General features: G+C 43.0%; 1 protein-coding gene across 5 annotated transcripts in view; it reads left to right on the forward strand.

Annotated features, from left to right (window-relative positions):
• The window catches only part of SIPA1L2 (signal induced proliferation associated 1 like 2), a 246651-nt gene that overhangs the window by 130960 nt on the left and 101625 nt on the right, over positions 1-14066 (forward strand). The window lies entirely within an intron of this gene.

Consider the following 14066-nt stretch of genomic DNA (forward strand, 5'->3'; position numbering starts at 1 on the left):
CCCCTTAGAGTGCTGAGGTGGTGGACGTGGCCCAGCCAGCTGGGGGAAGCTCTCCTCCTGTTCCTTCATGAGTAAACCATTCTGCCACTGGCATGGATAAGTTCGAGCTGACTGCACTCTGAATTTGTTTAGTATTGGTTTCTATCTTCAGAATGCTTGTCTGCAGTCTGACTCCAGCTGTTTTGGGGTTAGGTTTGGGGTTAGGTCAGTAAATACTTACTGCCTGCATCTCATTTGCATTCCTTATCATATCTTAGTGTAGTAAGTCTACACAATGTATACAGAGTAAAGAGCCGATGTTTTCTGCACCCAGGGTTGCCACTGTCTCATCCATTTAATGTCCTGAGGATCTGTTCCATGAGATGATTTAACTCTGACCTCAGAAGGTCACTCCATCCACACAGTCCCTGGAGCCTTCTTAGGGACTACACACTTACATTTATTAAATGAATAAATGAATTATTAAATGAATAAGTTTCCCCCACTTTTGCATCAATCTAAATTTAACCGATCATCCATAATCACAATATTATGAAGTCATATAAATTAATGAAGTGAATGTAATGTTGATAAGCACCCATAGCTAAATAAGCAGACACTGGAATGGTGACTGGTCATATACTTTGAGTTGTTCTTGTACTGACGATGTGGTGTGACTGAAATAATTTTGTCAACATGTTAGTTCCCCGGCTGTGTCCCCTGCACTCCCATCTCAGCCCTGGTCCCTGAGTATCACCAATGTGAGCTGTTGCCTTGGAGCCAGTGAACTCACAGAACCCAGGACCTTCTCTTTAGTCTATGCCAGAAATAAATCATGGCCCTCAGGGGCAGTGCATTATAAAACTCTGCTCACAGATGCTCTCGAGGTGGAAGTGGGATAAGGGAAGGCAGTATTCATTGGGAAAGGAATAACAGACTGGTTCCAAATAGGAAAAGGAGTACGTCAAGGCTGTATATTGTCACCCTGCTTATTTAACTTATATGCAGAGTACATCATGAGAGACGCTGGGCTGGAAGAAGCACAAGCTGGAATCAAGATTGCTGGGAGAAATATCAGTACCCTCAGATATGCAGATGACACCACCCTTATGACAGAAAGTGAAGAGGAACTAAAAAGCCTCTTGATGAAAGTGAAAGAGGAGAGTGAAAAAGTTGGTTTAAAGCTCAACATTCAGAAAACGAAGATCATGGCATCTGGTCCCATCACTTCATGGGAAATAGATGGGGAAACAGTGGAAACAATGTCAGACTTTATTGTTTTGGGCTCCAAAATCACTGCAGATGGTGATTGCAGCCATGAAATTAAAAGACGCTTACTCCTTAGAAGCAAAGTTATGACCAACCTAGAGAGCATATTAAAGACATTATTAAGCATATTAAGACATTATTTTGCCAACAAAGGTCCATCTAGTCAAGGCTATGGTTTTTCCAGTGATCATTTATGGATGTGAGAGTTGGACTGTAAAGAAAGCTGAGTGCTGAAGAATTGATGTATTTGAAGTGTGGTGTTGGAGAAGACTCTTGAGAGTCCCTTGGACTTCAGGGAGATCCAACCAGTCCATTCTAAAGGAGATCAGTCCTGGACGTTCTTTGGAAGGAATGATGCTAAAGCTGAAACTCCAATACTTTGGCGACCTCATGTGAAGAGTTGACTCATTGGAAAAGACTCTGATGTGGGAGGGATTGGGGGCAGGAGGAGAAGGGGACGACAGAGGATGAGGTGGCTGGATGGCATCACCAACTCTATGGACATGAGTTTGGGTGAACTCTGGGAATTGGTGATGGACAGGGAGGCCTGGCATGCTGCAATTCATGGGGTTGCAAAGAGTTGGACGCGACTGAGTGACTGAACTGAACTGAACCATGGAGAAATAGACTTCCTGCTTAAAATCTTTTTTTTTTAATTGATGAAGCTATGGCTGTCAGTGCTAGTGGTAAAATAGTCTCTTAGAGTTATTACACCCTGAAATCCTTAAGCAGTGAGTCATGCTGGCAAATTGAGTTTAGTAAGTAGTTTTTGTGATTCACCCTTTAAAACATCAGGATGTAAAAAAAGGATATATATGTGTTTATGTATGATGCATATTTATACAGATACTTACTGCTGGCATCTCATTTGCATTCCTTTGTATATCTTAGTGTAGTAAGTCAATAGTGTATACAGAATAAAAAACCAACGTTTTCTGCACCCAAGGTTGCCACCCTCTGATCCATTTAATGTCCTTAGGGTCTATTCCAAGAGATGATTTAAGTTTGCAGATTCTTTTGATCCTCTTAACTGCTTTTTGTAGTTTTTCTCTGGAACTCTTACTGTTACTTCCTGATGATTAGAAAGAGCTGTGTGTGAGTGGCTTATTTTCTCTACTTTTTCTGACTTGCTCCTGAGGATTTTCTTGGACTTTAGGAATGACACCATTAAACTTGGTGGGTTTGAGTGTGAAATAAAACATAAAAAAGAAAGAAATCTGAGCACAGAGGACCTGTGAGTGAGTTGTAGGTCAGCGTAGACGTCTGGTTTGAAAGCTCGGGGTTGCTGGGCTCCCCCTGGGTCTGCGAGCCCGCTCAGCAAAGCCTGCAGGATGAGGGAGCTGGGCAGTTGCCGCTGAGGCCCTTCGTCTTGTGCGCTGCTGTTCTGTACTGGGCGCCCTGGCTGTTTGCAGCTAATGGGACCTGGAGCCGGGAGGGAGCAGAAGGAGACAGAATCAGCCTGCCCAGCCCTGCTGCTCAGCGCGCTCCTGTAGCCATGGACGGTGCTTGCTTCCTCCTATATTTAGCTTTTTCCTGTGGGCCCATGTGACTCCACAATGCAGTCAGCTAGAACAGTAGCTGCTAATGCTCTGGCTGGTCTCTCTGTCCAGCCATTAAGGACTAAAGGCAGAGGCAGCAGCCTGGGTTTCTGGTGGCCAGGTGGCTAAGGCTTCCTCTGTGTGGGAATGGAGCCAGGCCTTTTCCAAGGACCATATGTCTGCCAGATAAAGTGCAGTGACTGAATTAATGATTTCCCCTCATTTTTGCATCAAGCCAGATTCATACCAGCTTCAACCATTGGAATAACCCCCAACATGTCACACGTTGGAGGAACAGCATTGTTCAGGAGCAGGGGCCCTGGGCAGACTGGCCCAGATAGGGAGGGTGTTTTTGCAGGTAGCTTTTTTCTTTCCCTTTCTCTTTTCCCTTCGCTCAGTTGTTCTCTTTGGAAGAGGGCTGTCATGGAATCTTTTGACACTTTCCAAAATGCCTTTTATTTTCCTTCATGATTCTTCATTGTTCTCTGTGAAACTTCATTTTCAAAAGAATGACATGGCTCCCAGTCTCTGGGAAAGGTTTAAAGACCCAACCCCTAATAAGGCAGTGGACTCTCTACTGGGCAGTTAACATGAAATGGCTGTGTTTTGTGCCGACGTATATTCCTGTGACACAGTCACCGAATGGCTTTGAATAACTTTGCAAAAGGATTTATGTAGGGGAGTGGCCTGCCATGGTGCCCTGTGGGCAGCATTGCTTGTCTGGGCAAATCTGTCTGTAGCCTTCAGTGAAGCAGCTTTTTGAAAGAGCGTGGGGATTGTAGCCAGCCTGGTGAATGCTCCCTAATGTCCCTTCCTTCTACTGGCGATGACCGTGTTGCTTTGGGCTAGGCTGCTGTTTGCATCATGGAACACTAGTGAACTTATGGTTTCCTCCTGGGAGCTAAGGCCCCCTGGATGGAGGGAGATTCCTGCTGTGGACTTGGTGGGGGAATTTCTTTTAGCTTTCTTTTTTTTTCTTATACATCCAAAAGTTTTATTTAGTATTCACAACTTAAAATTTTGTTTGGTTTTCTGTGCTTTTAAAATTCTTTTTTACTTTATTTTACTTTACAATACTGTATTGGTTTTGCCATACATCAACATGAATCCGCCATGGGTGTACATGAGTTCTCACAGTGAGGTACCATTTCACACCAGTCAGAATGGCTGCGATCCAAAAGTCTACAAGCAATAAATGCTGGAGAGGGTGTGGAGAAAAGAGAACCCTACTGTTGGTGGGAATGCAAACTAGTACAGCCACTATGGAGAACAGTGTGGAGATTCCTTAAAAAACTGCAAATAGAACTGCCTTATGGGCATACACACCGAGGAAACTGGAATTGAAAGAGACACATGTACCCCAATGTTCATCGCAGCACTGTTTATAATAGCCAGGACGTGGAAGCAACCTAGATGTCCATCAGGAGATGAATGGGTAAGAAAGCTGTGGTACATATACACAATGGAGTATTACTCAGCCATTAAAAAGAACACATTTGAATCAGTTCCCTTTAGCTTTCCTTGGAACACAGCAGACCCCTGGGGGCTTTGGGCCACGAAGAGCCGCCAGTGAGCAACTGGCTGTCCCCAGTGCGGCTGGAGCCACAGCCCCTCGCTCAGCACACAGAGGCTGTGGGTTTCTGTGTGTCCTGTGCTTTTTAGGTGGTTGTGCACCTGAGAGTTGCTCATGAGTTCTAAAGCTGTTCAATGCCTTAATTCAGGTCACACACACAAGAATGACTCCAGAAGGTGAAATCAAAGGATAAAGCTGCACTTCTTGGATGACTCAGGAGTGAAGTGAGAAATGACGGAGTTGTGTCTGAGCCTTTGGGAGCATTGTCTTGGGAGGGCCACGTGTCTGGTTTGGGAACATGTTTCTGTGAATGTGGGGAAACTACTAAGATTGACAATATTTATTCTTTTTTTTTTTGGTGGGGGAGGTTCTTGTTGTTGTTCAGTCATTAAGTCGTGTCTGACTCTCTGCGACCCCATGGACTGCATGGACTGCAGTACAGCAGGCCCCCTGTCCTTCACTGTCTCTCGTAGTTTGCTCAGATTCCTGTCCATTGAAGCAGTGGTACCCTCTAACCGTCTCACCCTCTGCTGCCTCCTTCTCCCTCTGCCTCCAGTCTTTCCAGCATCAGGTGTTTTACAGTGAGTTGTCTCTCCACATCAGGCGGCCAAAGTATTGGAGCTTCAGCTTCAGCATCAGTCCTTCCAATGAATATTCAGGGTTGATTTCCTTTAGGATTGACTGGTTTGATCTCCTTGCAGTCCAAGGGACTCTCAAGAGTCTTCTCCAGTACCACAATTTGAAAGCATCAATTCTTGGGTGCTCAGCCTTTTTTATGGTGCAACTCACATCTATACATGGAAAAACCATAGCTTTGATTGTATGGACCTTTGTCAGCAAACTGATATCTTCACTTTTTAATATACTTTTTTGGTTTATAATTTTTAAATGGCATATAAATGTGTATGATCATTGTGGGAAAATAAGAAGAGGTAGAGAAGCAAAGGAAAAAGAAAGAAAACTATTCCAGTCCGTGAGAGAGAATTCCCAGGAACAGTTCCTCTTTATCCTGCTAGGCCTTTTCTTTTGCAGATAAACATATGTAAATATAACCTTCTCCACTGAGTGCTGTGGAGCTTGCCTTGGGTGCCCATGTTTCCTTCATGGACACTTTTGTCATTGTGTACAAAGCTGCATGAGCACACTGAGAGTCATGGTCAGTGATCATTATCCCCCGTGGGTGTGTGGGGAGATGCCAGGTGTTTGCCAGCCATGCCCTGGGCAGAAGAGTTAATGACTGTATTTGCTTTACTTTAAACAAAAAAGACCTATGAACTTGACGGGAGCACAGAAATAGACATTTACGTCTTACATCTATAAAACCACTCATGTAAAATATATTGATGAATATTCATTTTAATAATAGATCTTTACTTGAAAAGCAAGTTATTATAAAACTGTTTACATTTTATAAAATTTGGAAAATTATAAAATTTAAGTCATCGCCTTCCCCTTCTCCACTTAAATGTGGGCTGTGCTCACTCACCTGCAAAGGACAGAGTGTGGGAAGAGGGGACAAGTCTGGCAAACACTTGCCAAGCAGGTGATCCAGGTCAGCATCAACAGCAGTAAACCGTGTGGGCGGTTATACCCTTGATGTGATAGGAGTGGCATTTCTGTGATCTTCCTCTCCAAACACATAACCTCAGTCAGTTTAGGGAAAAACATTAAACAGATCCCAGCTGAGGTACATTCTAGAAAAATCCCGGCCCAGTACTTCTCAAAACTGCCATGGTCATGAAAAAAGGGGAGTCTGAGAAACCGTTACTCTAGAGGCGCCGGAAGAGACAGGGTGACCATGTCACGTGGCGTCCTAAGTAGGGTCCTCAGGCAGGAAGAGGACATTAGGTAAACGGTGCGAAAATCTGAGCAAACTATGGGCTTCAGCTGATAATGACATATCACTGTTGGTTCATTAATTGAACAAATAAACCAAAGTATAAAAGATGTTAACAGCTTGAAAGCTGGGTGAGTGGTATAAGAGAACTCTCCTATCTTTGCAACTTTTCTGTAAATCAAAAAAATGTTTAATCGTTTACCCAATTTAAAAAATTTTTAAGTTATAAATTCACATGATATATTTACAGTCAGAATCTTTAAAAGAAGAAAGAAAAAACAAATATGATTCTTGAGTAGCAAGCCTACAGGTTGTTGTTACTTTATCCAACTACCATTAGGATTCTGCAAACTGCTGACTCTGCTGTTTAAAATAGAATGAAAACTAACAAGCTGTCAGTTTTGTACAGCCCTTCCTGTACATACTTGCCATGAGTATCTTTCTCAAATTTGAGAGGCAGGAGGATTGTCAAGCTGTAGGATTTCCTATATCTGCTACCTGAATTGAAATGCACAAGACATCCCCTTTAAATCTCCCCCACCCCTTGAAATCTTCAGGTTAAGCTGAGGGACTGTTTGGGATGTCCTTGGTGCTGTAGTCCCCACACCTTCACTGAACTCTCTGAAGGAGGCCCTACTCATTTTTTTCTTATGATTTTTGGTGACAAGTTCAATGAAAGAAATATGTATATTGTAGAAGTCCTTCATGAGGAACTGGGTGGGTTTTATAGGGCAGACTCTGTAGTGAATATGAAAGAGTCTTAGTTGTCCTCATTTTCTCCCCTCTTCCTGGTTCTTAGGGGTCCTAGTGTTTATAGTTCCACCGTGTGCTCCTGAATATGACAGAGAACTTCTTCAGTTTCCCCTTCCCATCTTCGATTTACAAGAGATCTTAGGGGTAGGCAGATTGGAATTCTTTTCAAAAAGGTTGGAACTTTTCCAGAAAACAGTGTTTAGCTGTTTCCAAGTGGACCAGGCATCCAACAAAAGCCATATACATACAACAATGTAGGGTATTTCCTGGCTTTTCCAAAGTCCATTGCTGCCCGTTGTGGAGTCCAAGGTCATACAGCTTACTGCACGACAGGCTAACAAATCGAGACAAGTTGTTAGGGCAAGGAATAGTGACTTTATTCAGAAAACCAGCAGGTTGAGAAGACAGACTAGTGTCCTAAAGATCCATCTTAACTAGAGTTGGAATTCAGGGTGTTTTAATACTAAAAGGTGAGGGAAGGGTGTTTGGCTGTTGTAACTTGTTGGTAGGAATCCTTTGTCCTTACACCGTCCAGGTTTGTCAGATGGTGACATTCCTGTAACTCTCCAACAAGATAACTGTTATTCTCTCTAATCGTTAAATGAATGGGGAAGTGTTGTATCGTGTTATATTGTCAAATGTCAGAGCCTTGAGCATGGGCTGTCCTGTATATGTCCGGCTGTAGGCAACATTATTAACTTGTAGCAAAAGCAATAGGATACAAAGGTTAAAGTAAAAGAAACAGTACCAATATGAAGTCAGATTAAGGAGATGGCAACCCACTCCAGTATTCTTGCCTGGAGAATCGCATGGACAGAGGAGCTTGGTAGGCTACAGTCCACGAGGTCACAAAGAGTTGGACACGACTGAGTGACTTTACTTTCACTATTACACCTTGAGATACCAGCTCTTCAGCTTTGAAGGCCCTTCCTATGTCTGGCCCAGCCCTGCCCAGCGGATCTGTCATACCTCCAGCTCATCTTTAAGTTCACTTATTTTTAAAACTACGCTTACCCTGATCTATGTGAATTTACCCTTTTCTCTGATGGCAGTCTTTGTCATTGATGTTTTAATTGAAGAGTCATACTTGTTTTGTACATCTGCTGAATGAGCAGATAGTGAGAAAGGATTCTTCTAGAATATGTGTGACTGCTAACTCGCCCCTCTTGCTATCAGCTGATGGTTTTATGGCAGTGGGGTTCTTTTTGCCAGTGGGCAGAGATGTCTGTCCACTCTGGTAGTTGGGGCCTGTGACTGTGCTGTATCTTTTTTTAGAAGACTTTTTATTTTGAATTGGGGTTTAGCCCATTAGCAATGTTGCCATAGTGTCAGGTGAACAGCAAAGGGATTCAGCCATAGATACACGTGTATCCATTCTCCCCCAAACTCCCCTCCCTTCTGGGCAGCGACTTGGCCTATCTTGATGGAAAGAGCATAGACTGAAATCAGGCTCTTGGGTTTTCATCCCAACTCAGTTTGGGGCAAATTCTTGAACTTCATTGTATCTCAGTTAATCATCCACAAAATGGGATCATTAAAAAAAAAATCTATAAAGAAAGGGCTTAGAGCAGTGCCTGTTAAATTCTGTGTGTTCTTGTCCTCCCAAGAGTTCTTAAATAAATGTAAGAGACTTTCCTCTAAAAAGGAACTATTATCCCCACCTCTGGTACAGCAGTTAAAGGGCAGTATTTTAATTGTTAAAAGATGGGAAAAAAGTAGAGAGAACCAGATGGGAGAGTGGGCCCCAGGGAAAGGTATCTGGTGAAGTCTGCTACTCCATTCCAAACACATTCACTTAAGTTTCACTAATGTGGCAGTTGTGGGCATGAGGATAATTTTACATATGAAATGAACCCCATGCCTGAGTGATGCATGGCTGCATTTGCTTTGAATTTCATGCCTGGTGGCTTCTTTTTTTCCCCCCTCTTCTGGTTTTATACAGTCACTGAAGAGAATTAATAGGGAATTGGACACTATTATATTCATATGGGTGAACTGAGTACCACCTAACAATAATACTCTTCTAAGATGCAAATTCCTCCTTTAGTGGACACAGTCAGCTCAGTTCTTAACTTCAGTGCCTGGCCAGTGCCTCCACAGAGTTCCCACTGAGGTCCAGAGGGGCTCTTAGCAGGGAGGAATCACCCAGCTACAGCCGAGATTCAGCCTGTGGATTACGGTCATATGGGTTCCATGTGGCAGATGGGGTGGGGGGGTGCGTGGCTGGAGAAACATACATACTGTGCTGGGGAGGTCACAGTTTCCACCCACTGCAGCACCTTAGAACTGTATGCTAGTTCATCATATCCATCCTTTGGCCTCAGGAGTGTTCTCAGTCAGCTACTGAGGAGTAACACTCTCATATTTCTCTTGGAAGAGGTATTAATACTCTAATATTTCTGTATAGCTTGACCAATGTGGCAGTTAACTGGGAAAACTTCCTTGCATTTTGCTACTGGTGTAACAAGGAAGAATAAATCTGCCCCCATATTAGATGTGTTTCTTTTACTTTAACCTTTGTATACTATTGCTTTTGCTACAAAGTAAGAATGGTACCTAAAGCCTGAAATATACAGGAGAGTCCATTCTGGAGGTGCTGATCTTTTCTGGTATTATACTTTCTTATTCCTATGGAGATAAAAAGTTGCAGAAGAGAGAATAGCATTTGTCTTACTGGACAGCTACAGGAACATCATGATCTGACCTATGTGGACAGCTGTAAGAACAAAGGATTCTGAACCCCGAGAAGCTTACAACTAACCACACCTCTCCCTCACCTTGCCTTTAAAAGTGCTTTTCTAAACCCCTCTGGGGGAGTTTAGGAATTTTTGAGCACAAGCCTCTCGTCTCCTTATGGCACTGCAGTAAACCTCTATTCCAAACTCAGAGTTTTGGTTTGTTTGGCCGCACTGTGCTTAGGTCACATGAACTTATTTGTGGTAACACTGGTACAATAAAGTTGGAAATTAGGGTCTTTGGAACATTGAGTCTCAAGAGTGCCTGCTGCTGCTGCTAAGTCACTTCAGTTGTGTCCAACTCTGTGGACCCCATAGACAGCAGCCCACCAGGCTCCTCCATCCCTGGGATTCTCCAGGCAAGAACACTGGAGAACACTGCCATTTCCTTCTCCGGCTAGTAACTTATTAAAACCCACCTACCTGTATTTTGGGGGGCTCCAAAATCACTGCAGATGGTGACTGCAGCCATGAAATTAAAAGATGCTTACTCCTTGGAAGCAAAGTTATGACCAACCTAGATAGCATATTGAAAACCAGAGACATTACTTTGCCAACAAAGGTCTGTCTAGTCAAGGCTATGGTTTTTCCAGTGGTCATGTATGGATATGAGACTTGGACAGTGAAGAAAGCTGAGCGTCGAAGAATTGATGCTTTTGAACTGTGGTGTTGGAGAAGACTCTTGAGAGTCCCTTGGACTGCAAGGAGATCCAACCAGTCCATTCTGAAGGAGATCAGCCCTGGGATTTCTTTGGAGGGAATGATGCTGAAGCTGAAGCTCCAGTACTTTGGCCACCTCATGCGAAGAGTTGACTCACTGGAAAAGACTCTGATGCTGGGAGGGATTGGGGGCAGGAGGAGAAGGGGTCGACAGAGGATGAGATGGCTAGATGGCATCACCGACTCGATGGACATGAGTTTAACTCCGGGAGTTGGTGATGGACAAGGAGGCCTGGTGTGCTTCGATTCATGGGGTCGCAAAGAGTTGGACACAGCTGAGCAACTGAACTGAATTGAACTGAACCCTGTGTTTGTTTAGATCCAAAATTTATTTCATTCTTTGCCCCACTTAAAAATTAAAGGAAAGCTGGACAACTACTCCCCTCAGCAATGACTGGCCCTCTCAGCTTTTATGCAGAAACCCTTTCTTGCTCTTGTAGTATTTTCTTTCTCCTCCCCATTCTCATAGCGGATAATACTAAAATTTATACCTTATCAAAGGAATTCATTGGTAGCTACCTTACTTCGCAAGTTATACTTGTTATTCAAGGCTTTCTTAAAATTGTGTCTCCTAAGATACCATCCTTACATTCAGGAGAGGCTTGCTGTCTCATCTTTAAGTTGTGTTCATTTTACTGGGTATGAGTTGATTTTTACAATTTAAATCTTTACAGTAATGTCATCACCCTTGAGTTGCCGTATTTTTATTTATTTATTTATTTTACTTTTTATTTTGTATCGAAGTATAGCCAGTTAACAACAGTGTGATAGTGTTAGGTGGACAAAAAGAGACTCAGCCATACATATACACGCATTCTTTCTCCCCCAAACTCCCCGCCCATCCAGGCTGCCATGTAACACTGAGCAGAGTTCCCTGTGCTGTACAGTAGGTGCTTGTTGGTTATCATGTTAAATATAGCAGCGTGTGCATGTCCATCCCCAGCTCCCTAACTATCCCTGCTATCCATCCTCCCTGCTGGCACCCATAAGTTTGTTCACACTTGAGTTGCTTGCCATGAAGGAGCTTTAAAGCCAGACTGTCTAGGCTTGCATCCTGACTGTCACATGGGCTTCTGACTCTGAGCATGCCATTGACCTGTCAGCTTCAGTATTACTTTCTGTGAAATGGGAATACTTGCTCATAGTTATGGAGATGAATGAGTTTATTTATGTAAGGTATCCTTAATACTGTTATTTTCACTGTAATACACTGGACTTTTTAAGCTTCACTGATGCTTTGGTTAAACTTTGGTTGAAAGAGCCTTCATGTAACCAAAAAGCATCATTTTCCTCATCAAATTTGATAATTGATGAAACATTAGCAGGGAGTTTGAGGTTCCTTGAGGTTCTCTAATGATTCTTAATGTAATTATCTGTGAAAGCAGGTCCTATTGTTTTCTTCATTCATTCATTTATGAATTTGTCATTCCTTATTCATGTCTGTATAACTCCTGGAACAGAGGAGGTGATTAAATAGTGCTTTGGAGGGGAAGATGACAGAAGATACATCATAGGTAGGAGATTAGACAGCAGTCACCTGCAGCCACGGGTTTAACCCAGAGAGGCAGTGAGCTGACAGTGAAATCATCAGCTGACTGTTGAAAAAACACAGAACCATGAAAGGGAAGCTTTGCTGTGTGTACTGACCAATGCAGGGGGAAGGGGCCCGACCCAGTCACTGGTGGTTCTGGTGGACTTGCTGGTGGCACCGTGACCAGGTGAGAAACCTCGTGAGGGAGAGGCGCAGGGCTTCTCTTACATGCTGGCCTCGGCAGCCTGGAGCATTGGGATCCTCGCCTCTTCAGTCCATGAGATGAACCCAGTATATCTACCGTCCAAGATTTGACAGTGCCTGGAAACAGCGTTTGGACTAAGGTTCCACATAGCCCTTAAAAAAGAAAAAACAACTCTTCCAAATTAGAATGTTTTCTTTTCTTTACTGAACAAAGTGCAGCAGAGCAATGTGCTGAATCTCATTTCCTGCACTGAAATCTTGTTAATCGATTTTTTTTTTTAATCTGGCCTTTTATTTGCATAATACGTGGGTTTTCATTCAGCTTTCCCACCGTCTTTTCATAGCTTCTATTCTGCCAAGGAAGAATTTTGTTTGATTCTCTCTTGAAGCAGTTTTATGGAAATCAGGTGCCTGGGATGAAGACGGGCCCCTTGGGTGAGGGGCTCATTGTCCTGTCCCACAGAGGGCAAGGCTCTTGTGATACACATGAACAGGCTGAGCAGTCCTGAAAGGGACCAGGTGTCATTTGAGGGTTACCTCGGCTCCCTCCTGGAGACATAGGGAGCACCTTTCCTGCTCTTATCTTCATGATACGTGGAATGCCCTATATAAAAGCTAGACAGAGTGCTCCAGTGTGCAGCAGAAGACAATATTATTTCCTTAGAAACACATCCAGGTAACCTGCTGTATTCCTTGGTGAAACTGAAAGCACGGAGAGATTCCTTAGAAAATAGCTGCAGGGACTCAGAACTGGTGAGTCCAGAGGTGTGGTGGTTGTACACAGCAGAAAAGTCACCTCTCCTTGCATTCAGAAGCATGTGTCTGCACTGCTGTATTCAAAATGGATAGCCAACAGTATAAGTACAGCACATGGAACCATCCTCAGTGTTACGTGCCAGCTTGGATGGGATGGGGGTTTGGGGGAGAATGGATTTATGTGTGTATATGGCTGAGACCTTTTGCTGTTCACCTGAAACAACCACAACGTTGTTAATCGGCTATATCCCAATACAAAATAAAAAGTTTGAAGTTTGGGAAGAAAAAGATAGTGTGTGTCTGTGAGAGATGGAGAAAAGAGTCAAAAACAAGTGTGGGGCATGGCTTGGAAAGATAGACCCAAAGGAAAAAAATGTTTTTCTTACTATAATTTGCCATCTTTGGTGGAAAGGGTAATATACACATTAAAAAAATAATAATTCCTGATAGAAATTACTCAGTAAAATATTATGTATGCCACTGCTTTTTTTTTTTTTTTTTTTTCTCACTGCTTTCTTTAAAAGACTATCCTGACTGTAATGTAACCTCTGATCACAGATTAACTTTTTGAGATTAAAAGTATGAATCTCCTTCAGTTTGACTCAAGCTGTGTTGGACTCAAAAATCAAAATGCCCATAATGCTGTTCATTTTATGTTTGCTCTCTTTTTGTTTTTCACTGAGTTTTTTGTCAGTAGGACGCCTGCCTTCAACTATAATGCTTTTCTCAGGTTATTGATGATACATGTATTATATATATGTTTTGGAGTGGGGGAGTGGTGCTGAGGTTAAGAACGACCCAAGGTTATTAAGTAGGTAATAAGTAGGAAAGCTCAGATTCAGAAACTGATTATCAGGTTCATTAGACTTACAGATGCTCATGCTAAGTCACTTCAGTCATGTCTGACTCCATGTCATCCCATGGACTGTAGTAGGCCAGGTTCCTGTGCCCATGGAATTCTCCAGGCAAGAATACCGGAGAGAATTATAGATATTTAAGAGTAAAAGAATTTAGGGATGCTAGTTAAACTTGGCCATTTGTACATACATGTTCTCTCTCTCCCTTCCAAACACCATTAAAAAACTGATGGTGAAGGAGTGCAAAAAGGGCATAAAGCCACAGAGGAACAAACTCGGAAGGTGCCACATAAGGCAAGGCAGGCCAGAGTTAA

This window comes from Oryx dammah, unplaced genomic scaffold, assembly GCF_014754425.2.
Source record: "Oryx dammah isolate SB20612 unplaced genomic scaffold, SCBI_Odam_1.1 HiC_scaffold_6, whole genome shotgun sequence".
In the NCBI taxonomy this organism is placed as follows: Eukaryota; Metazoa; Chordata; class Mammalia; order Artiodactyla; family Bovidae; genus Oryx; species Oryx dammah.